Genomic DNA, 13,970 nt, shown 5'->3' with positions numbered 1-13,970 from the left:
TCCGTACAAGGTGGCGCCACAATCAAACCCATTATTCGACACGTTCGGCTCACGTGTTTTGCTCTAGGCCTGAAGTAATAGGGTTTCGTTATGCACGTGGTTTTGGAAGGCACTGTAGGACAAACGTTTCCATACACGTTTTTCTCTTTTCAGCTGACGTAAAAAAAAAAAAAAAGTAACTGTGCTATCATGTATTAGTTTTTCATTCCATACAAGACTGCGGTGGCGCCACAATCAACCCATTATTCGACACGTTTCGGTCACGTGTTTTGCCTCTAGGCCTGAAGTAATGGGTTTCGTTATGCACGTGGTTTTGGAAGGCACTGTAGGACAAACGTTTCCATACACGATTTTCTCTTTTCAGCTGACGTAAAACAAAAAAAAAAAAGGTAACTGCTGCTATCAGTATTAGTTTTTCATTCCGTACAAGACTGCGGTGGCGCCACAATCAACCCATTATTCGACACGTTCGGCTCACGTGTTTTGCCTTAGGCCTGAAGTAATAGGGTTTCGTTATGCACGTGGTTTTGGAAGGCACTGTAGGACAAACGTTTCCATACACGATTTTCTCTTTTCAGCTGACGTAAAAAAAAAAAACGTAACTGCTGCTATCATGTATTAGTTTTTCATTCCAATACAAGACTGCGGTGGCGCCACAGTCATCCCATTATTCGACACGTTTCGGCTCACGTGTTTTGCCTCTAGGCCTGAAGTAATAGGGTTTCGTTATGCACGTGGTTTTGGAAGGCACTGTGGACAAACGTTTCCATACACGATTTTCTCTTTTCAGCTGACGTAAAAAAAAAAAATAACGTAACTGCTGCTATCATGTATTAGTTTTTCATTCCGTACAAGACTGCGGTGGCGCCACAATCAACCCATTATTCGACACGTTTCGGCTCACGTGTTTTGCCTCTAGGCCTGAAGTAATAGGGTTTCGTTATGCACGTGGTTTTGGAAGGCACTGTAGGACAAACGTTTCCATACACGATTTTCTCTTTTCAGCTGACGTAAAAAAAAAAAACGTAACTGCTGCTATCATGTATTAGTTTTTCATTCCGTACAAGACTGCGGTGGCGCCACAATCAACCCATTATTCGACACGTTCGGCTCACGTGTTTTGCCTCTAGGCCTCAAGTAATAGGGTTTCGTTACGCACGTGGTTTTGGAAGGCACCGTAGGACAAACGTTTCCATACACGATTTCCTCTTTTCAGCTGACGTAAAAAAAAAAAAAAACGTAACTGCTGCTATCATGTATTAGTTTTTCATTCCGTACAAGACTGCGGTGGCGCACAATCAACCCATTATTCGACACGTTTCGGCTCACGTGTTTTGCCTCTAGGCCTGAAGTAATAGGGTTTCGTTATGCACATGGTTTTGGAAGGCACTGTAGGACAAACGTTTCCATACACGATTTTCTCTTTTCAGCTGACGTAAAAAAAAAAAAAAACGTAACTGCTGCTATCATGTATTAGTTTTTCATTCCGTACAAGGTGGCGCCACAATCAACCCATTATTCGACACGTTTCGGCTCACGTGTTTTGCCTCTAGGCCTGAAGTAATAGGGTTTCGTTATGCACGTGGTTTTGGAAGGCACTGTAGGACAAACGTTTCCATACACGATTTTCTCTTTTCAGCTGACGTAAAAAAAAAAAAACGTAACTGCTGCTATCATGTATTAGTTTTTCATTCCGTACAAGGTGGCGCCACAATCAACCCATTATTCGACACGTTTCGGCTCACGTGTTTTGCCTCTAGGCCTGAAGTAATAGGGTTTCGTTATGCACGTGGTTTGGAAGGCACTGTAGGACAAACGTTTCCATACACGATTTTCTCTTTTCAGCTGACGTAAAAAAAAAAAACGTAACTGCTGCTATCATGTATTAGTTTTTCATTCCGTACAAGGTGGCGCCACAATCAACCCATTATTCGACACGTTTCGGCTCACGTGTTTTGCCTCTAGGCCTGAAGTAATATGCCCGTATTCACAGTCCCACTTAGCCACTGGTTTAGTGACGTCTGGTTTAAGTTGATCACGTGAGTACTTCGTCCGCCAATCACGAACAACCACCCCGCTGTCTAACCCGGCTACCGTGAGGCCCATGGCGGCCTCCATGGAGTTTGTGTGCACAACACATAGGCCTAATCTACGCTTCGACGGAAATTTTTCGGCGAAATACAGGTAAGTTTTGACTTATAAAGCTACTAGAAGCGTTTGTAAGGCGAATGTTGTTGCACTCCAATCAATATTTGCCCTCAACGTCTCATTTCGTTCGCCGTTCACACGACGTAAACCCGGCGGCCTAGCGATGGTCTAACTCCCATGTATTTGCATAGGACTGATTTAAACTAGGGATGGGGGGTAGTTTAAAGCCGGTCTACCGCGGAGCAGCTGTGAATGAGCCTTTCGAGAAACAACCCAAAAAATAGTTTTTGCTGGACGCTGTTTTCAAGTTTTCAATAGTTTTCAAGTCGAAATTGCGCAAATTAAGCAAAAAGAACGTTGTGAGGAACAGGTGAGCGAAGTAAGTGAAGTAATAAACCCGCCAGTGAGTTAAAGTTAACGATCGGTATGAAGTGAAATTTTGAAATCCGCTCTCCTAATTTAGGACCAATATCGTCAAATTAGTGATGTCAACATTGGCAGCTAGACACAAGTCACTTTCCGATCCAAAGCTGACAGGAAGTCGTGCACAAACAGCTGTTACTTCCAGCAACAAAAACGACGCTGATTGTGCGTGGTACTTTTAATACAGCCCCTAGTGCCTCTGTTATACATCACTAACAATAGTTCGTACTGTGCTGCCGTTACTGGTTCTGATTGATACATTTAACGACTTGCTGCACACTTCAGTGATCGCCGATACTTGTGAACGAGCTTTGTGTTCCTAGGTTACTGTTAAGTGTTTCCTGTTAAAAATGCATCCATCGTGTTTGTCTTCTAAACTAAACGGAGGTCACAAGAGGGAGGGGAGGTTCCATGGAGCAGTTATACCTCATGTGCCTTACAGCTATACAGCGGAGTATGGTACATGTTACCCAGCATGTAGAGGCACAAATATCAAGCACGTAGCTCGCCTTTGAAATGCTATGAGTGACATTCCAAAATAGTAGCATTGAGAGGGTACCTGGAGTTATATGTTGGATGTCCCAGTGCATTAACAAGGTACAATATTTCAGATCCGACTCTGGAAAGGACACCATATGGAGGAAGCTCTAGATCCCCTTGGAAGCTTGATTTGCTTGCCCAGAAAGATGCAAGCCCTATAGGAAAGCACTATTATGTTCTGTCATTATGAAAGCACTAATGTTTTTTGGAAATCACTATGAGCATGTTTGTTGGCGCAATTTTGTGCTGGTGAGATCTGGCTATGCTTATCGGCTTCAATGCAGAGTGCTGCTGTATATGTCGACTGGGAGAAATTTTGACAAAATAGCGTGTATTTAGGATATCAGACTTGGTTATTCGATAAAAGTACAGGTAGAAATATCCCGCAGAGGCATACAAGGAAATATTGTGAGCAATGTTTTGTGTCGACGAATTTGTATGGACAAATAAGAGCCTTCACGGGGCATATAAACACAACACTAGAGTGTCAAGCAGCCCATGTAGTCATGACGTCGATACCACTGTCAGGTGTGTGCAGATGCTGCATGCAAAATTGTGAGCAGGTTTCACCTTGCCGGTTCAGGAGAAAATCCACAGAGAAGTGAAGGTCTCAAAATTTTATAAGGACGCACATGTAAGTACATGTGTAGCTAAAATGTGTGCGCTACCACTTCCAGCACACCACACCAGAAGGGGAGGGCAAATATGCCAACAACCACCATTTCTGCAATGATGATGTACCGTAATAATAGAAAATATTCAAGGTGACAGCTACTTGCTTTTATGCTCACATTTATCATCTGCTAACAGTAGATGTGGCTTTGTAGACTGCCACCGCAAGAGACAAAACACAAGGAACCTGGCTGCAGACTTTATCAAAGCAACATATTTCTGGGATGCGATTACTGCCAATACAAGCCCATGACCATGATTCACACAGTGTTCCCCTTCATTGTGTGCGCAGCACTGCGTATGTCCAACACTTTGTTTCTTTTCTTCCAAATTATCTGTTATGGGCACAGCAGTGCCTGTACCTCATGCTTTTGAGTTGTTTCTTTGCATTAAATCAATAAAACTTGTTACGCATTTCCATAAGGATTATTATTATTAAGGATATCAAGTATTTGTTGTGAAGTACAGATGTTTGTCCCATGCCACATGCTATGGAAAAAAGAAATATTTACTACATTGTGCATGGAGACACAACTCCAATGCATTGATAGTGCAACAGAGCGGAATTCCATTGGGCAGTTTAGCATGAAAAGCAGAACCACTAGCTGACACTCTTACTGCACAGGAAGTACCAACACTGAAGAGTTGAAATTACTGCTGTACATTGGACATGAAGAGTGATTGAATATCGGAAATGCTATCTGTTACACATAACGAGCAAATAGAGATCATGAAAAAGGGAACTGTGATGGAAGGACATGTAGGGCGTGTCTGAGCCGGTGCAAAGAGAACCAGTAACACAATTACCAGTACTGTGAAATATATGTAGATCACAGGGACCTGTTGTTATTTGTAGTGCTGTTTTTCCACCTTGTACTGCGGCGCACAAGTACATTGATCTGTCTGAAACGCAGCTAGGCTGAGGACAGTCACCACGTGGCAGATTGACATTTGTATTGTCTGTGCTAAATCATGGGTATCATTATGATGTGACTGCAGATGTATGACAGATCATGTGATCTGAGAACCCAGGCATGCTCATTTTTTGCAAGATTTCCTTGTAAATCTCACATGCTATGCATTGTTGACAGCTGTCATGATACTGATGTCATGACATGGTGGCGACACGGATGTCAACGACACTCCAGCTTTACACTGGTGTGATCTGTGCACTTGTTGTGTAGTCTCATATGCTGTAAGGCGCAAATCTTAAGAATAGAAAAACACGCCCCTGTGTAATCAGGTCACAAGATTTATTCTATACATCTGCATTCACATCCACATTGCAACCATGCCTCTATTTATCATGAATGCCCAAATGCCTGTAATTTCGTTCTGTTGTGTCTGTCTTCAATGTGTTCTAAATAGCTGAGTTCGAGCAATAAGTATAAAATAGTAGAAATTGTAGTAATACTGCATGAACCAAACCAATGGTCACTTCTAATATACACTTCACTTCACTGTACTTTCAATTATGTTGCAACTTCGTTCTCCTTACACCAGTACAGGTACGTGCTAAGTGCCCACGGTTCTTCCTTTTTGACATGTCCTGTATATTACCTGATAGGAACAGGTACTCCCATTGCTTACTAGCTCACCTCTGCCTTGACTCACACTCCACTCCTAAATGCACAGCAGTGAATGAAGAATGAACGCAATATGGGCATACTACCGTCACAAAATTCTGATGTAATTAAGGGTGTTGTTATCAGCATCATTACAAATGATTCTAATATGTATGAATCTGTCACTCGAAAGCCCACAGGAAAGAGTGCCTATAGATGCTGTTACAATGCAAGACACTACGGCACTCATTTACATTTCGAAAGATTGAAGCTTCCTTCCTTCACATCATCACCAGGAGAATATGTGGCGCCTCAAGCATACTAGTTTTACTGCATAACTGGCACAAAATGCCGGTGACATATGTTACACCTTCTTATTTAGTTTGTTTCAGGAAAGCAGTTCTTCAATGCAAAACGTGAAGAAAACTAATTGTCGTACAGATATGTGGCTGGAACGTGACTAACCCTGCTTAAATGCATGAAAAACATGTCATTGTAAGAGTAGAAACCATTGCTTCAGGAATATTGCGGTTGTGTATGCAGAATTTTTCCTTTCTTCTAAAGAGGAGTTTTGCACTACCTCTACCTCTGTTTCTTTTTGTAACCCTGCCCGCTCTCATTTTTTTTTTGTAATGCACCCTTATGGGTACATAAAGTTCAACAAAGAGTAATGAAATAACTATATGCCCTTCCTGTGTGCCAACATAGATGTGTTTGCCCAAAATCTGTGAAACTGTTGTTGCTGTTGGGTGCTGTTAACTTGCAAACCATCCCCCCCTCCCCATACGTCACCTATTAATTTCCAGAATACACCAGCTGAAGACATCGCATGTTCATCACTGGCTATTGAAGTTAGGTGGTCAGCCATGCAAAAACATCTATGTTATTTTTCTGAATATTAAGCAATGTCCCACATTTCTGCTCCCAGACTTTGTCCTTGATGATGCAGTACACCGCGTTCACTACCCTAATATACTGTCTGGTTGTGTAGCTTTGTGCTGACACAGCTGAATGAATATGTCGGCTTTTGCAAAGTTACAACTGCCAAAGTGTCTCAAAAGATAACATAAAATGTGGAAGAAAGATATACAATCCTGTATTTCCTAAAAAATAATAGCAGCACATTGTAGATAAGATGCATCTGATTTCAAGTTTCATTCTTTTCTTTATATGAGCTTATTTGCATTGCATTCATTTGTCCATTGCAGCCTTCCACTTACTGTCCATTACATATCAATGCAGAAAGCTAGCAGACAATGATCAGTGCTGCTGTTTGCTTTGATATTCCATGGTGTTGTTTCTCAAGAAATAGCACAGTCTCTCAACACACAGCTGTGCAGTTTATAACTGCGTAACTACGCAGTGCACAAATGCATGGGGCACATGCACAAATTTTTCAGAGCTTTACCATCTGTATTTCAGGTTGTCTGCAATACAGGACAGTGTAGAAAACTGGGAACAGTCAGGGAACTATAGCATGACTTAAAAGCTAAAAAAGAAAATTCTCAAGAACGCTGTATAGAGCTGCTGATGTAATCGTGCAATACCTTAATTTGCACAATTGGACAGTGGCAGTTCTCAGAGCAGCCTTGCCAAAGGAGAAGCAGAGCTCACACGGGCCTCTCATGTGATTTTACTGTCAAAGTTGAGCTATCTGTGTCAGATTGAAGTGGTAACTGCAACTGCATCACCATAGAAATTCGTTCTGAACAAAAAGTCTAAATTAAAAGCCTCAGCTGGCATATTATAGCATGGCATCAGCTGTGGGGAGTTTTTAGGCGTTGGTGGTGGTGATTGTTTGGCATGTAATGGTGCAATGATAATGGAAGTGAGATTGTTTACAATGCCAGTATGAAGTCAAGAGAGGAGCTTATAAAGAATGAGCGCAGAAAAAGTCCCTGACCAGGTATGTAAGCGTTTCCTCAATAATATATGACTCTGAACAAGCAAGCACAATGCAAATAGCAGCACGGATTTGCTTGTAGCTGATGTTGCAGCTGTTGTTGTATGTGTTTGCCTGTGTCCATTGTATGTTTGCTCCACCCTTGAAACACCATTATTGAGACAAATAAGACCTTCTGTACGAGATATTTGACCAATTTTAACAGCAAAGACAAGATTGTTTGTATTTTGTGTATGTGGTATCAATAAACAACAAACTCTGAATGGCTCGGATCTATTGTAACGACACTAAAGTGTGCCCTTTTATTTTTGCAGATATGGCGTCTGTGATGTCAAGTGCGCTCAATATATGACTGTAGGACAAGTGTGTACATTCCCATTCTGTTAAATTCCAGCAACTGACAGTCACAGCACAGCCAGTCTTTGTTAGCTGAACAGAATAAATCACTTCAGTGCTTGATGATTTGTACAAGAATGCTATATGCAGAGATACGGAGATAAAGGAGGTCACAATTAACCATAGCACCGCACTGATAGAACGACAGGAGGTCACGACACTGGCAACTTCCACACAACTCACAGGCAGGGGCACCCTGGGTAACATAACGAAAACAGCGCTAACACGCACACACACAGGATGCGGATGTAAACAGGACTGCACAGTTCGTTTTCAGTCGTGCGCCCCGAACAAACGCAGCCAGCGAAGAGTTGCTTTAACGCGTTGCAGATTTGTGACACCTTGTAAAGTACCACGTCAATTTCTTGAAAGCATAACGCTATAAAAGTTATGCGTGTGGGAGCCCGATGCAGGATATGGCCACCCTTGCACCAATGTTATTGCTGTTTACTTACAGGCAGCCTACCGTTACGATGCGCCTGCACACACGCTGCGCACATGACACCAGACTTGAAAGCGTAAAAACACGCTGCTGACATGCCCCAGCGATCGAAAGGCTGTCGTTGCAATTCACCACATATGCAGCACAACAAACGATAAACAAGCGATGGTCCATGGAGGTGCAGTTATTATACGCAACCACAATCGACGACCGAACACTGACAAAAGTACAACGATCGCCTCCACGAGAATACGTACTCCTGCCTCTTCAAAAACATGGCAAACGCGCTCTTTGTACATTGTTTTACCGGTCATATTAACAAACACAAAGGCAGGCTTAACCGCCGGCCACCCACACACCATCCCGCAACCACCTGTAGCAGCGCCAGCCAGCGCCGCCTGAACTATTCTTTATCAACCTCATAACAAACAAACAAACAAAAAGAAAGGGAGTCTTCCTCTTTGCGGCTCTTCCGTCGTCTGCTAATTTCTCCCTCCCCTCACCCAACTCGTGACAATGTGAATAATGCGCATGCGTTGTGGTCAAACGGACTTCAGAGCCGGAGAGATCACGTGATCAACTTAAACCAGACGTCACTAAACCAGTGGCTAAGTGGGACTGGTGAATACGGGCAATAGGGTTTCGTTATGCACGTGGTTTTGGAAGGCACTGTAGGACAAACGTTTCCATACACGATTTTCTCTTTTCAGCTGACGTAAAAAAAAAACGTAACTGCTGCTATCATGTATTAGTTTTTCATTCCGTACAAGGTGGCGCCACAATCAACCCATTATTCGACACGTTTCGGCTCACGTGTTTTGCCTCTAGGCCTGAAGTAATAGGGTTTCGTTATGCACGTGGTTTTGGAAGGCACTGTAGGACAAACGTTTCCATGCACGATTTTCTCTTTTCAGCTGACGTAAAAAAAAAACGTAACTGCTGCTATCATGTATTAGTTTTTCATTCCGTACAAGGTGGCGCCACAATCAACCCATTATTCGACACGTTTCGGCTCACGTGTTTTGCCTCTAGGCCTGAAGTAATAGGGTTTCGTTATGCACGTGGTTTTGGAAGGCACTGTAGGACAAACGTTTCCATACACGATTTTCTCTTTTCAGCTGACGTAAAAAAAAAAAAACGTAACTGCTGCTATCATGTATTAGTTTTTCATTCCGTACAAGGTGGCGCCACAATCAACCCATTATTCGACACGTTTCGGCTCACGTGTTTTGCCTCTAGGCCTGAAGTAATAGGGTTTCGTTATGCACGTGGTTTTGGAAGGCACTGTAGGACAAACGTTTCCATACACGATTTTCTCTTTTCAGCTGACATAAAAAAAAAAAACGTAACTGCTGCTATCATGTATTAGTTTTTCATTCCGTACAAGGTGACGCCACAATCAACCCATTATTCGACACGTTTCGGCTCACGTGTTTTGCCTCTAGGCCTGAAGTAATAGGGTTTCGTTATGCACGTGGTTTTGGAAGGCACTGTAGGACAAACGTTTCCATGCGCGATTTTCTCTTTTCAGCTGACGTAAAAAAAAAACGTAACTGCTACTATCATGTATTAGTTTTTCATTCCGTACAAGGTGGCGCCACAATCAACCCATTATTCGACACGTTTCGGTTCACGTGTTTTGCCTCTACGCCTGAAGTAATAGGGTTTCGTTATGCACGTGGTTTTGGAAGGCACTGTAGGACAAACGTTTCCATACACGATTTTCTCTTTTCAGCTGACATAAAAAAAAAAAACGTAACTGCTGCTATCATGTATTAGTTTTTCATTCCGTACAAGGTGGCGCCACAATCAACCCATTATTCGACACGTTTCGGCTCACGTGTTTTGCCTCTAGGCCTGAAGTAATAGGGTTTCGTTATGCACGTGGTTTTGGAAGGCACTGTAGGACAAACGTTTCCATACACGATTTTCTCTTTTCAGCTGACGTAAAAAAAAAAACGTAACTGCTGCTATCATGTATTAGTTTTTCATTCCGTACAAGGTGGCGCCACAATCAACCCATTATTCGACACGTTTCGGTTCACGTGTTTTGCCTCTACGCCTGAAGTAATAGGGTTTCGTTATGCACGTGGTTTTGGAAGGCACTGTAGGACAAACGTTTCCATACACGATTTTCTCTTTTCAGCTGACATAAAAAAAAAAACGTAACTGCTGCTATCATGTATTAGTTTTTCATTCCGTACAAGGTGGCGCCACAATCAACCCATTATTCGACACGTTTCGGCTCACGTGTTTTGCCTCTACGCCTGAAGTAATAGGGTTTCGTTATGCACGTGGTTTTGGAAGGCACTGTAGGACAAACGTTTCCATACACGATTTTCTCTTTTCAGCTGACGTAAAAAAAAAAACGTAACTGCTGCTATCATGTATTAGTTTTTCATTCCGTACAAGGTGGCGCCACAATCAACCCATTATTCGACACGTTTCGGCTCACGTGTTTTGCCTCTAGGCCTGAAGTAATAGGGTTTCGTTATGCACGTGGTTTTGGAAGGCACTGTAGGACAAACGTTTCCATACACGATTTTCTCTTTTCAGCTGACGTAAAAAAAAAAAAAGAAACGTTACTGCTGCTATCATGTATTAGTTTTTCATTCCGTACAAGGTGGCGCCACAATCAACCCATTATTCGACACGTTTCGGCTCACGTGTTTTGCCTCTAGGCCTGAAGTAATAGGGTTTCGTTATGCACGTGGTTTTGGAAGGCACTGTAGGACAAAACGTTTCCATACACGATTTTCTCTTTTCAGCTGACGTAAAAAAAAAAAACGTAACTGCTGCTATCATGTATTAGTTTTTCATTCCGTACAAGACTGCGGTGGCGCCACAATCAACCCATTATTCGACACGTTTCGGCTCACGTGTTTTGTCTCTAGGCCTGAAGTAATAGGGTTTCGTTATGCACGTGGTTTTGGAAGGCACTGTAGGACAAACGTTTCCATACACGATTTTCTCTTTTCAGCTGACGTAAAAAAAAAAAAAAAACGTAACTGCTGCTATCATGTATTAGGTTTTCATTCCGTACAAGACTGCGGTGGCGCCACAATCAACCCATTATTCGACACGTTTCGGCTCACGTGTTTTGCCTCTAGGCCTGAAGTAATAGGGTTTCGTTATGCACGTGGTTTTGGAAGGCACTGTAGGACAAACGTTTCCATACACGATTTTCTCTTTTCAGCTGACGTAAAAAAAAAAAACGTAACTGCTGCTATCATGTATTAGTTTTTCATTCCGTACAAGGTGGCGCCACAATCAACCCATTATTCGACACGTTTCGGCTCACGTGTTTTGCCTCTAGGCCTGAAGTAATAGGGTTTCGTTATGCACGTGGTTTTGGAAGGCACTGTAGGACAAACGTTTCCATACACGATTTTCTCTTTTCAGCTGACGTAAAAAAAAAAAAGAAACGTTACTGCTGCTATCATGTATTAGTTTTTCATTCCGTACAAGGTGGCGCCACAATCAACCCATTATTCGACACGTTTCGGCTCACGTGTTTTGCCTCTAGGCCTGAAGTAATAGGGTTTCGTTATGCACGTGGTTTTGGAAGGCACTGTAGGACAAACGTTTCCATACACGATTTTCTCTTTTCAGCTGACGTAAAAAAAAAAAAGAAACGTTACTGCTGCTATCATGTATTAGTTTTTCATTCCGTACAAGGTGGCGCCACAATCAACCCATTATTCGACACGTTTCGGCTCACGTGTTTTGCCTCTAGACCTGAAGTAATAGGGTTTCGTTCTGCACGTGGTTTTGGAAGGCACTGTAGGACAAACGTTTCCATACACGATTTTCTCTTTTCAGCTGACGTAAAAAAAAAAAACGTAACTGCTGCTATCATGTATTAGTTTTTCATTCCGTACAAGGTGGCGCCACAATCAACCCATTATTCGACACGTTTCGGCTCACGTGTTTTGCCTCTAGGCCTGAAGTAATAGGGTTTCGTTCTGCACGTGGTTTTGGAAGGCACTGTAGGACAAACGTTTCCATACACGATTTTCTCTTTTCAGCTGACGTAAAAAAAAAAAAACGTAACTGCTGCTATCATGTATTAGTTTTTCATTCCGTACAAGACTGCGGTGGCGCCACAATCAACCCATTATTCGACACGTTTCGGCTCACATGTTTTGCCTCTAGGCCTGAAGTAATAGGGTTTCGTTATGCAAGTGGTTTTGGAAGGCACTGTAGGACAAACGTTTCCATACACGATTTTCTCTTTTCAGCTGACGTAAAAAAAAAAACGTAACTGCTGCTATCATGTATTAGTTTTTCATTCCGTACAAGACTGCGGTGGCGCCACAATCAACCCATTATTCGACACGTTTCGGCTCACGTGTTTTGCCTCTAGCCCTGAAGTAATAGGGTTTCGTTATGCACGTGGTTTTGGAAGGCACTGTAGGACAAACGTTTCCATACACGATTTTCTCTTTTCAGCTGACGTAAAAAAAAAAAAACGTAACTGCTGCTATCATGTATTAGTTTTTCATTCCGTACAAGACTGCGGTGGCGCCACAATCAACCCATTATTCGACACGTTTCGGCTCACGTGTTTTGCCTCTAGGCCTGAAGTAATAGGGTTTCGTTATGCAAGTGGTTTTGGAAGGCACTGTAGGACAAACGTTTCCATACACGATTTTCTCTTTTCAGCTGACGTAAAAAAAAAAACGTAACTGCTGCTATCATGTATTAGTTTTTCATTCCGTACAAGACTGCGGTGGCGCCACAATCAACCCATTATTCGACACGTTTCGGCTCACGTGTTTTGCCTCTAGGCCTGAAGTAATAGGGTTTCGTTATGCACGTGGTTTTGGAAGGCACTGTAGGACAAACGTTTCCATACACGATTTTCTCTTTTCAGCTGACGTAAAAAAAAAAACGTAACTGCTGCTATCATGTATTAGTTTTTCATTCCGTACAAGACTGCGGTGGCGCCACAATCAACCCATTATTCGACACGTTTCGGCTCACGTGTTTTGCCTCTAGGCCTGAAGTAATAGGGTTTCGTTATGCACGTGGTTTTGGAAGGCACTGTAGGACAAACGTTTCCATACACGATTTTCTCTTTTCAGCTGACGTAAAAAAAAAAAAACGTAACTGCTGCTATCATGTATTAGTTTTTCATTCCGTACAAGACTGCGGTGGCGCCACAATCAACCCATTATTCGACACGTTTCGGCTCACGTGTTTTGCCTCTAGGCCTGAAGTAATAGGGTTTCGTTATGCACGTGGTTTTGGAAGGCACTGTAGGACAAACGTTTCCATACACGATTTTCTCTTTTCAGCTGACGTAAAAAAAAAAAACGTAACTGCTGCTATCATGTATTAGTTTTTCATTCCGTACAAGACTGCGGTGGCGCCACAATCAACCCATTATTCGACACGTTTCGGCTCACGTGTTTTGCCTCTAGGCCTGAAGTAATAGGGTTTCGTTATGCACGTGGTTTTGGAAGGCACTGTAGGACAAACGTTTCCATACACGATTTTCTCTTTTCAGCTGACGTAAAAAAAAAAAACGTAACTGCTGCTATCATGTATTAGTTTTTCATTCCGTACAAGGTGGCGCCACAATCAACCCATTATTCGACACGTTTCGGCTCACGTGTTTTGCCTCTAGGCCTGAAGTAATAGGGTTTCGTTATGCACGTGGTTTTGGAAGGCACTGTAGGACAAACGTTTCCATACACGATTTTCTCTTTTCAGCTGACGTAAAAAAAAAAACGTAACTGCTGCTATCATGTATTAGTTTTTCATTCCGTACAACGCGTGGCGCCACAATCAACCCATTATTCGACACGTTTCGGCTCACGTGTTTTGCCTCTAGGCCTGAAGTAATAGGGTTTCGTTATGCACGTGGTTTTGGAAG

General features: G+C 42.5%; 1 long non-coding RNA gene across 2 annotated transcripts; it reads left to right on the top strand.

Annotated features, from left to right (window-relative positions):
- Positions 1–2,098: 2,098 nt before the first annotated feature.
- Positions 2,099–4,042, top strand: LOC135396499 (uncharacterized). Of its 2 annotated transcripts, none has more exons than XR_010423406.1 (2): positions 2,099–2,184; positions 3,183–4,042. It is a non-coding gene; the product is annotated as an uncharacterized LOC135396499 (long non-coding RNA). The 2 variants fall into 2 exon arrangements; XR_010423407.1 differs by lacking the exon at positions 2,099–2,184 and adding an exon at positions 2,689–2,736.
- The last annotated feature ends 9,928 nt before the right edge of the window (positions 4,043–13,970 follow it).

The sequence above is a fragment of the Ornithodoros turicata genome, chromosome 6 (genome assembly GCF_037126465.1).
Source record: "Ornithodoros turicata isolate Travis chromosome 6, ASM3712646v1, whole genome shotgun sequence".
In the NCBI taxonomy this organism is placed as follows: Eukaryota; Metazoa; Arthropoda; class Arachnida; order Ixodida; family Argasidae; genus Ornithodoros; species Ornithodoros turicata.
The sequence above is the reverse complement of the archived record's forward strand: the minus strand, read 5'-3'. Positions and strand labels throughout refer to the sequence as shown.